Source organism: Chiloscyllium punctatum, chromosome 31, assembly GCF_047496795.1.
Source record: "Chiloscyllium punctatum isolate Juve2018m chromosome 31, sChiPun1.3, whole genome shotgun sequence".
Lineage (NCBI taxonomy): Eukaryota > Metazoa > Chordata > Chondrichthyes > Orectolobiformes > Hemiscylliidae > Chiloscyllium > Chiloscyllium punctatum.
Window position 1 is genome coordinate 37,311,150 of NC_092769.1, and position 9,763 is coordinate 37,320,912.

Below are 9,763 nucleotides of genomic sequence, written 5' to 3' on the forward strand. Positions count from 1 at the left end.
GCAGTAGGCTTTGAACCCAGATCTCCAGAACACTATCTGGGGTTTTAGTTTAACTGTCTCGCAACAATACCGCTAGACCAATTCTTCCCCACATCGCTGTCCATCTGCACACAGTGAACAGGGATTTTCTGGTTCATCAGAACTGGGTAATCACACATATGTTTGCTCAATGATTGCAGGAGTTGGATGTTGATTGGCTATTAACATCCATCTCCGAACCATGTATTCTGGGGTTTGTTTCTGATGATGATTGGAAGCATCATCAGTCTTGTTATCTTTTGGGGATAAAAACAGTTTCAATTAGCTTTCTGCTAAATGCATGGCAATCAATTCTATCTCACAACTCTCAGGCAGATTACTTTCTTTTGAAGGGCTCTCCATCTCCCCAACCTCCTCCAACAATACAATAATCTCACAGAGTCTCTTTGTGACTATGAATGAGACAATCTGATCAGCTGCTTCTTCCCCAACTCCGATGACAAGTTGGATCTTAAACTCCCCTTGCTGCAGTTGCGGTCCTGCATCATTGTACAGTGTTTCTTGTATTTCATGTCTTGGCCTCTCAGTGTTCATGATACTGCATGTATTATATGAGGCCAACAGTGTAAGAGTTTAGCTCATTCCTTCCAAGAACTGCAGTAGAATTGTACTCCAACAAAACTTACAGAATCACGGCCCCGCATATTCCCCAACTTGCCTCTTACCATCAAACCAGAGTATCAGTCCACATTCAACTGAGAGAATTCAGGAGGGCATGTCAGTAAAAGCAGCATGAATACCTAAAAATGAGGTGTTAACCTGATAAAGTTACCAAAGAGGACTACTTGCGTGCCTAACAGCATAAGCAGCAAGTGATAGACAGAGTGAAGCAACCCGGGAAACAACAGAACAGATCTAAGATTTGCAGTCCAACCAAATCCAGTTGTGAATGAAGTCAGAGCACAGCTGGAGTTCTGAGGACAGTTCTCTTCAAGATATTAACCAACAAGAATGTCAGACTGGATTAATTATCATAAAACTCAAGTCTGTTTGATATTCATTTATTTTCAATCAGTGTTCAATTCACCAAATATAGCTGAAGGTAAAGATAACCTTCAAGTGATTGTAACAGTGGAGTCATCTGAATACTTGGTCGGCAACTTAAAGCCTGTTGTGTTTAGATAGTAATATTTTTAAAGAGATTTTAAAAAGTAAGGTGACTTAAGTATAATGGAAGAAATTGATTGGTAGGTAGCTGATAATCTTGTTTTAATCTGAAGTTAATTTAGGATTAGTTAACAAATAAACACATGGTAGGGAATCCCAGCCCCATGGGGTGCACATCCAGTTCCATGTGGGGAAACCAGGACACTTCTTGTGTGAGCGACAACCACAAGAACACGGAGGTGACATGGGAAATGTCAGGAACACTTGTTTGACTGCGGTTAAAGTACTGCACACACTTCTGATCCCCTTATTCCAGGGTTGATGTGATTACACTTGAGAGGAGATTGATCAGAATGTTTCTACAATTGGAAAATTTCTGCTCTGAGGAAAGGTTGGATAGGCTGGGGATGATTTCCGAGGAGGATGACCTGAGATTTAATTGAAGTGATAAAATGCTGAGGAATCCAGATCGAGTGTCTAGGAAGGAGCTATTCATTAACTGAGAGGCCAGAAACTGGAGGATTTAGATTGAAACTAATTCCCAGAAAGAAGGGGAGAGGAGAATTCATTTCACTTGGAGATGGAGGGGAGCAGGAACTCACTGATGGGTGGCAGAGGGAGTAACCAACATCACATTAGAATAAAAGGACATGGATGTAACTGAGATGCTGGAACATGCAGGGCTGTGGACTAAAGTCTGCAGAATGGGATCATTGTGATTGATTTAACATTTCTCCAGAATATTAAACTCAAGTCCAATTTGAGAATTTATGAATATCATCCGACCAGAATTCCAAATGTCAGAATAAATTTATCAGAAAGTTACAGCACAGATCGAGGCCACTTGGCTTATCCTGCATATGTTGGCTGTAATAGAATGACCCAGGCTTTACAGCGTTCTGTACTCACCAATGAGTGCAACAATTTCAGACTGTGTACTCTGCCCTCTATGTTGTTATAGTCTGCTTTTTCAATGTATTTCTTTGACAGTGCTCACCTTGTTTCCTGGTTTCTTTCCCAGCCCTAACTCCATTCCTCATGGCCTTGAGAGACTACCATTTCTGTAATTTAATCTCTCCTGTCTTCCCCCGTGTGACATACTGTCTTATTGTCCTTGTCTCCCTCCCACCTTGCTCACAACTTGTTACAGTTCTGATGGTTCCCAGACCTCTGTGACTTCACTGCGCCCCCCTGGGTCAGTGGCACGAGTTTTGAATTCTCTTCCTCATGAGATAATCGGAAATCTTTCTGGCTGCAGTTTCCCCCAGATTTTATTTTGAAAAAAAAAGAGGATTTGCGTCAGAGTCAAGTATTTGTGAGCCTTCATCCACAATCCTGAGCACTTAGACATAATATGTGACCCTCCCACAGATGTGCAGGTTTGATGGATTGGCCGTGCTAACATGGCCTGTAATGTGTAGCTTAAGTGGGTTGGGTTAGCCATGCTAAATGTGGGGTTGTGGAGGTAGGGTAGGATAGCAAGTCATTGCAGACTCGATGGACCAAATAGTCTCTTTGTGCGCCGAAGGGATTCTGTAATTCTATCTAGTTGTGATTGTTGTCACATTTTCCTAAGTCCAGGTTCATTCAACTCAGGTACACATGCTGCCTTTTGTGTTTCTGTGGGTGCTCACTCAATCCTTTCCTTCTGTTTTACATCAATTTCACACTGTATGTGAGGGTGGGATTGAATATGTAAATATATAAATACTCCAACCGAAACCCCTCACAAGTCAGGAACTGTTTCTGGTACTAGCATCACTCACAACCGGAAAATAAAGGTTCAGTCACAAATCTGACAGAAAAAAAACAGTAGTTATAATCACCAGGAACGGCTTAACAACTTAAAACTCTTTTCTTAAGAAAGGAGGAGGCTGAGAGACAACCTGGTACAAGTAGGAAGCTTTGTGTCTGTGTTTTCAGAGATTTGAGGTTGAAATCATTGCGTTTGAAGCATGTTTCATTGCTCCAGGTCCTCAAAGGTACTATCTAAATGTTCGTCTTTCTTTCTGCCTATCTGTCTGAGTCAACAATCAGATGGATGTGTCATTGTCTGAGTGTTTTCCCAAATCCCTGATTGAATCTGCTTCCCCCAACAATCTCAGGTGCCAGCTGCCTCCAGCCCACCCACATGGGCATGTTGAAGAGCATGACAGGAGAATGGATTCAAACGGAGAGGTCAATGCCAGAATGTAATAGGAAGAAGGAAATAAACAGGATTTTTGGATCCCAGGGGATACATGTTCCAGGATTATTCCTTGGGGGCATTCCCGCAGTAACACGAGACAGCATCCCATGATGAGAGTTAAATCCGGGTGGCAGTAGAAGAAATCACTGAACATGAGCAGGTTTAGTTCAAACACAGAAGGTTTGTTCAGTCAGTAGCAGTGTGTTAGACATGGAGGTGAAGTGAGCATTGAGGGGAAATGTTACCACAAGCTGCAGATGGATCACTTTCATTGGAATAGGAGGAAGCCATTCAGCCCTTTAACCCTGCTCTGCCATTCAATAGATCATGGCTGATTTGTGGCCTAAGTTGCAATTTTCAAAACCATCCAAACTCATCAATAAACTCCTCTGCACCAGACAAGATCAATATTCAAAAACGAAACATCTGCAAATGCTGGGAAATCAGGAACAAAAACAGAAATTGGTGGAAAAAATCAGATCGGGTAGCATCTGTGGAGAGTGAAACTTTGGGTACAGCGACCGGTCAAGTGACCACCTGCAGCTGACCGTTCTGCCTTTTCTGTAACATCTCTGGAATAGGTTCTGGTGCGAGGGGAATGAGACTGTCAATAACAACTTAGAAAATAGGAGGATGTGCTCAATCAGAATAAGACATATTTTGGTCTTTCACTTTTAATTCAACTGCAAAAATTATTCATTATCATTTCAGAAATAAGATAATAGGCCAGAAATGAACTCTTCATGTCATTGGGTCTGAGAAACTGTTAATTCTAACCTGGTCCAGCCGACAAGGGAATCCAGACATTGAATAACGTGATTGACTCTGAACCATCTCCTGGGCATTTAGAATGGATGACAAATGCTGCCCCAGCAAGTGATGCCATGATCCCATGAACAAACAAAACAAATCCAATCGCTGTGGTTACTTGGGAACTGGCTGGTGTTATTGGAAGAGGATGAATGGGAAGGTTTATGGCGTAAAGGCAGAAGAATAGCATTCAGTGAGGTGATCCTTTGGAGAGCTGATGAGCCAATCAGCCTCCTTTTGCACAGTAACAATTCAGTGAACATTTCATTCTGAGCCCTCTAAGGAAATATTAGGGCAGGGTTGGTAAAGAGGTCAGATTGAATGAGTGTCTCGGTGAACACAAGTGAAACACAGGTACAGAGAGGTTTTGGGATGGATTAAATTATATTTTATACATTTTCATAGTCATCAACATGACAGCAGTTGAAACTGGGAGTCTAATTAGAACAGCAAATAAATCTTAAACAGTTACGCAGCTAAAGGGGATGCTGGGTCAAGATACTGTAGTTAGTGTTTATTTTATTCCAGGCACACCAGCCTAGGAGCACATCCTTCCTGTCTCTATCCACTCGAGCTCTTGAAGATTTTTGTTCCTTTGAAGTGTTTCATGTTTAGATACTCCAGAGAAGACAGCTTCAGGCTCCTCAATCTCTCCTGTCAGAGCAATGCTGCTGTTAGAATTCAATTCACTGGTACATGTTACTAGCTGCTTCATGGACTGGAACTGGCAATTGAGACTGAAAGGTTACTGTATAAAATGTCTTCAATGGTATTGCCAGACGTGAGTGGTTTTAGGAAACTGACCTTGACTTACAGGCATTGAGTGTCAGAGCACTTCCTGTTGTGGGGCATCCCGTTTAGATTCAATCTATTGATAACTATTAGACCTAACTTGCACTGGCTCCGTCAAAGTGGTCAGAGCATTATGGCTGTCATCGAAGCTGGGAACAAACTTCCTATGGCTTAAAACTCGTAAATGATAGAGTAGGTACAAGGTCTGATGACACTGTTGGAGTATTGATGTTATTGTTAATCACATTAACTCGGCTGGAGTTGACTGAATTTATATTGTCTCTTTCTGAATCTCAGGATGTCTCTCTGCGCAGTAATTCTCCACAGACAGCAACGTGTCAATGAGCAGAGATCATCTGTTTTGATTTAAATTGTGACTGTAGCACTGATGCTTCACAGCACCAGGGACAAGGTTGGAGTCCAGCCTTGGTCAACAGCCTGTGTGGAGTTCCCACATTCTCCCCAGGATAGTGTGGGCCTCGTCCAGGTGCTCTGGTTTCCTCCCACAGTTCAAAGATTTGTGGGTTCGGTGGATCAGTTGTGCTAAATTGTCCACAGTGTCCAGGATTGTGCAGACTCGGTGGATCAGACAAGAGAAATGCAGTGTTACAGGGATGGAGTGCTCCAGGTGGGTGGTTTAATGCTGGTGATTACATATTAACAAAAACCCAAAATGGCATAATGATGAACGTGGGAAAGTTGCTCAGCTGTGTGAGATAACACTTCTGGGTAGGAGAAATAGGGGGGGGGAGGTGGGGGGAAAGAACACTTCACAGCTCACAGAAGGAGAACTGATGAGCAGTTAAATCAAACCAAAGGTTCAGTCAGGGAGGGAATATTTCCCTGGAGTTTGAGTAACTGGAAAGAGATGGTGTCCAGGAATAGACAGGATCTTGTTTTACAGGGCCTTTGAAATTTTTAAAAACTGTTATATTCAGTTAGTTTCATTTCTTTTCTTTTAGTTTTATTTATTGTTGAATAAATAGCTACGACATTTTAAAATCAAATTCACAAACCTTGTGTTAAAGACAAATGTTAAATAAAATCCATCAAACCATCCCTCACTGAAAACTGATGTGGAGGTGCAATCTCCTGGAGAATCCCTGCCCCCTTCTTCCTACCTGGGCTCCATGGGTATATACATACCTGGGAGATAGCAGCAGGAGAGTATTCGGCCTTTCAATCCTGCTCCACCATTCAAGGGGAAACAGCTAACCATGCAGCTCAGTCTCCTGTTCCTGCTTTGTTCCAATCCACTTTCATGACTTTACCTTGAAGAACTATATCTAAGTCCTCCTTTGGCTTCACTGCCTTTTGATCCAGTTGTTTTGGTGTGTTACTGTGTGGATGTAGGCAGGGGTAATGTGATGGTGCAGCCTCCTGGAGGATGCACTCAGCGTCCCTCTTCATCCAACAGTAACATCAACCAGGGATCAGCAACTCCAGATAGAACCCATTACCAGGATATGGGCATCACTGGCTCAGCCAGCATTTATTCCCCATCTCTCGTTACCCTTGAGAAGATGGTAGTGAGCTGCTGTCTTGTACCATTCACAGTCCATTTGGCGCAGATAGACCGACAATGCCGTGAAGACAGTGTTGCAGGATTTTAGCCCAATGACTCTCCATCTTTGGTTCTTCAAATTCTGGTTAACTTTATCATGATCGGCAAATGATGTTGAGATTTCAGTCTGCAATTCTTCACCTTCCAGCACCCTGTATAAAGGAATATGCACAGATTAGAAATTCAGAACAGACAATTCTAGTTTCTCTGGAATATCTTTTTCCCCTTTCTTCCCCCAAAGCTGTAACGCTCCAGACCACTTCCTCTCTCCCACCATTCTGACGCTACTACCCTCGAATGTACACCCTCCCCATTCTCACGGAGTTGTTGATAAACTGGTATATGCGACCACTTCCTGTCCCTGGTTAGACTCTGCATCCTTTCTGGGTTCACTTCCTTTCCCTTCAGTTGCTGCAAGTCAATAATGTAACAGCAGAATGAAACAAAAGGAAACAGAAAGGGAGGTGGCAGATCCTGGACAGAAGAGGAACCTTCAGTCTGGGAGAATGGGTCACATCCTTTTTTGTTTCTCATTGGTAGACTCCAGTGTTATGACAAGTTGGGAATGTAACTTGGTCCCATGTGGGTATGGTGACACTTTGACCCTCTAACAGATCAATACTACAAGGAAATACGTTCCTCCTCCAGACAATCACAGTGTTCCACTAGTTACCCCAAAGTTTGGGAGAAGATTTGTAGCTCAGGTGCTCGTTGTTGTGGTTCTATTCGCCGAGCTGGGAATTTGTCTTGCAAACGTTTCGTCCCCTGTCTCGGTGACATCCTCAGTGCTTGGGAGCCTCCTGTGAAGCACTTATGTGCTGTTTCCTCCGGCATTTATAGAGGCCATGCAAGGACTGCACAAAACACTACATCGGACAAACAGGAAGACAGTTAACGATCCGTATACACGAACACCAACTCGCCACGAAACGACACGACCAGCTATCCTTAGTAGCCACACACACAGACGACAAGCAACATGAATTCGACTGGGACAACAGTACCATTATAGGGCAAGCCAAACAGAGAACAGCCAGGGAATTCCTAGAGGCGTGGCACTCATCCACAGACTCTATCAACAATCACATCGACCTGGACCCAATATACCGGCCACTACAGTGGACAGCTCGAACTGACAACCAGAAGCGGCAGAGACAGGCTAGTATAACTGCCGGAAGAAACAGCACAGAAGCGCTTCACAGGAGGCTCCCAAGCACTGAGGATGTTACCTAGACAGGGGACGAAACATTTGCAAGACAAATTCCCAGCTTGGGGAACAGAACCACAACATGGACTCTATTCTATTCTCATGAGGAAGAATGTACTTATGTCAATGTGTTGTGAATCTGTGGAATTCCCTATTAAAAATGCGGTGGATGCCAGGACAATGAGCCAATTTAATGAAGAGATACAGATGTTTAATTTGCAATGAGATGAAGGGTGAGAGAGCAGGCTGGAAAATCCAGCTGAGACCGATGTGAGCTCACTCATCACCATATTAAATGGTGGGGCTGGTTCTCCTGTGCCCAGTGCTTATCTTCTTACGGTAATACCTGGAAAGCTGAATCCAAATATCACCAACTTCACCGAAGGAGATTTTCGGAAAATGACAGATAGTCAGGTGGATTAGCATACCAAGCTTAGACAGTGAGGAAGCGTGTAGGAGATAATGATTTTGCAATTTTAAACTCGCGGGAGACAGTGATTTATGGTAGTATTGGGACATTGTTTGCTTGGGACATTGTTTGGGACTCTAATTCTGCAAAACAGACACAGTGACAGAAATTATGCTGCACGGTATGATGTGGAACACGGCCTGCTCAGCTTTGTGCATTTTCCCTGTAGTCCGGTGTGCTTCATGTTCCGTGTAAACGTGAAACTTGTCCTGTTTCAAGCAATGGGTGAAATCATTTCGCAAAACAAGAATCGAAATTGCAGTAATGTCAAGCAGCTCGTGGTTATTTGACCAAATCATAACCGAACATATATTCTCACAGATACATTTGGAGCAGAAAAGAGTCTGAGAAGATAGACTCAGCTTACCATTGATTTTTGTCTGGATTGATGGGCTCTCATTATCTGCTGCGAAATTGATATTGTAGACGGGCACATGCCAGCAGCTGTGGGAGTCGGAGAGGGATCATGGAACCCTTTTCATGTGACTTGGCATCTGTTGTTATGCAGGAGAGCACAGTTGGAAATGCAAGAAAATGGTGCGCGCGGCCGGCTGGTAGTGTGGCCGAGCGGTCTAAGGCGCTGGATCCAGGTTCCAGTCTCGAAAGGGGCGTGGGTTCGAGTCCCACCACTGCCATTTCTGCAGATCAACTCCAACGCTGCAGCTTGTTAAAATGCTGTTTCTGTCCCCACTGCATTGATGTTGAAAACAAAAGAAAAATGGCTTTGCTTCCCGGGGAATTAACTGTGGTGTGGGATAGTGCCGAATATTTCAAAGTGTCGCTGTCTGTCACGATCGAGTTCGCCTCCCGTGCAGAAAATCGCAAGCAGCTGTGCTGTTCCAGGCAAGTTGAGCTTGGACTGGAACCGAATGGAGACTGTGATTTCATCGCTGTTGTGAAACAAAGTCCTTGGGTGACTCGACTCGTCGTTATTTGGTTTTTTGGCCAATGGGAAAATCGTTCCAACGAATTTCGATGTGATAGGTTGTTGAATTTCTCACATTTCCTTCGTTTTCGTCCTGGAGACATCGGAAGGGAAAGGTAATCTAATCGAGACTGTGATTGGTGAAATTCACTTTTTATGGCCCATTCTTATTAGGTTCTTTCTTTCTCTCTTTTCAGTATTGTCTGGGAAGTGGTGGTTCCCTTAGGCTGCAGTATGTTTGAAAGAGTAGTTTGGAATTGTCCTGTTGTTAGTTGTGAGATTACTTTATAAATCATGCCCTCGGACTGTCTCACATTTTGCTTTCATGCATCTCTGTGTCTGAAAATGCATTAGGTATGCCAGCTTTGTTTGTGTTCCGTGTTAAATGCTTTCTGTTTTGCGATTCGCTCAATACTTTACGAGTTAACAGGGTTTCTGAGGAAACTTCCAGCTGCAAAAGTCCTTAACTGAGGATCTGGGAAAATTTCACAGAGTATGGTCAGTCGGAGCAAAAGTAAGGAAGTCGTTCCTTTCTGCAGTGTTTCGCAATACTACCTTTCCCGTGAGCAGTCGAAAACAGTAAAGGATTGTGCCACAGACTGCGATGGCAAGATCCGCTAAAAAGTACTCCTTTACAGCAGGTGTAAGCAACACAACGTTAT

General features: G+C 43.5%; 1 non-coding gene across 1 annotated transcript; it reads left to right on the forward strand.

The window, feature by feature from the left end:
- Window positions 1-8,729: 8,729 nt before the first annotated feature.
- On the forward strand, window positions 8,730-8,811 carry trnal-cag (transfer RNA leucine (anticodon CAG)). Its single transcript has one exon. It is a non-coding gene; the product is annotated as a tRNA-Leu (tRNA).
- Window positions 8,812-9,763: the final 952 nt, after the last annotated feature.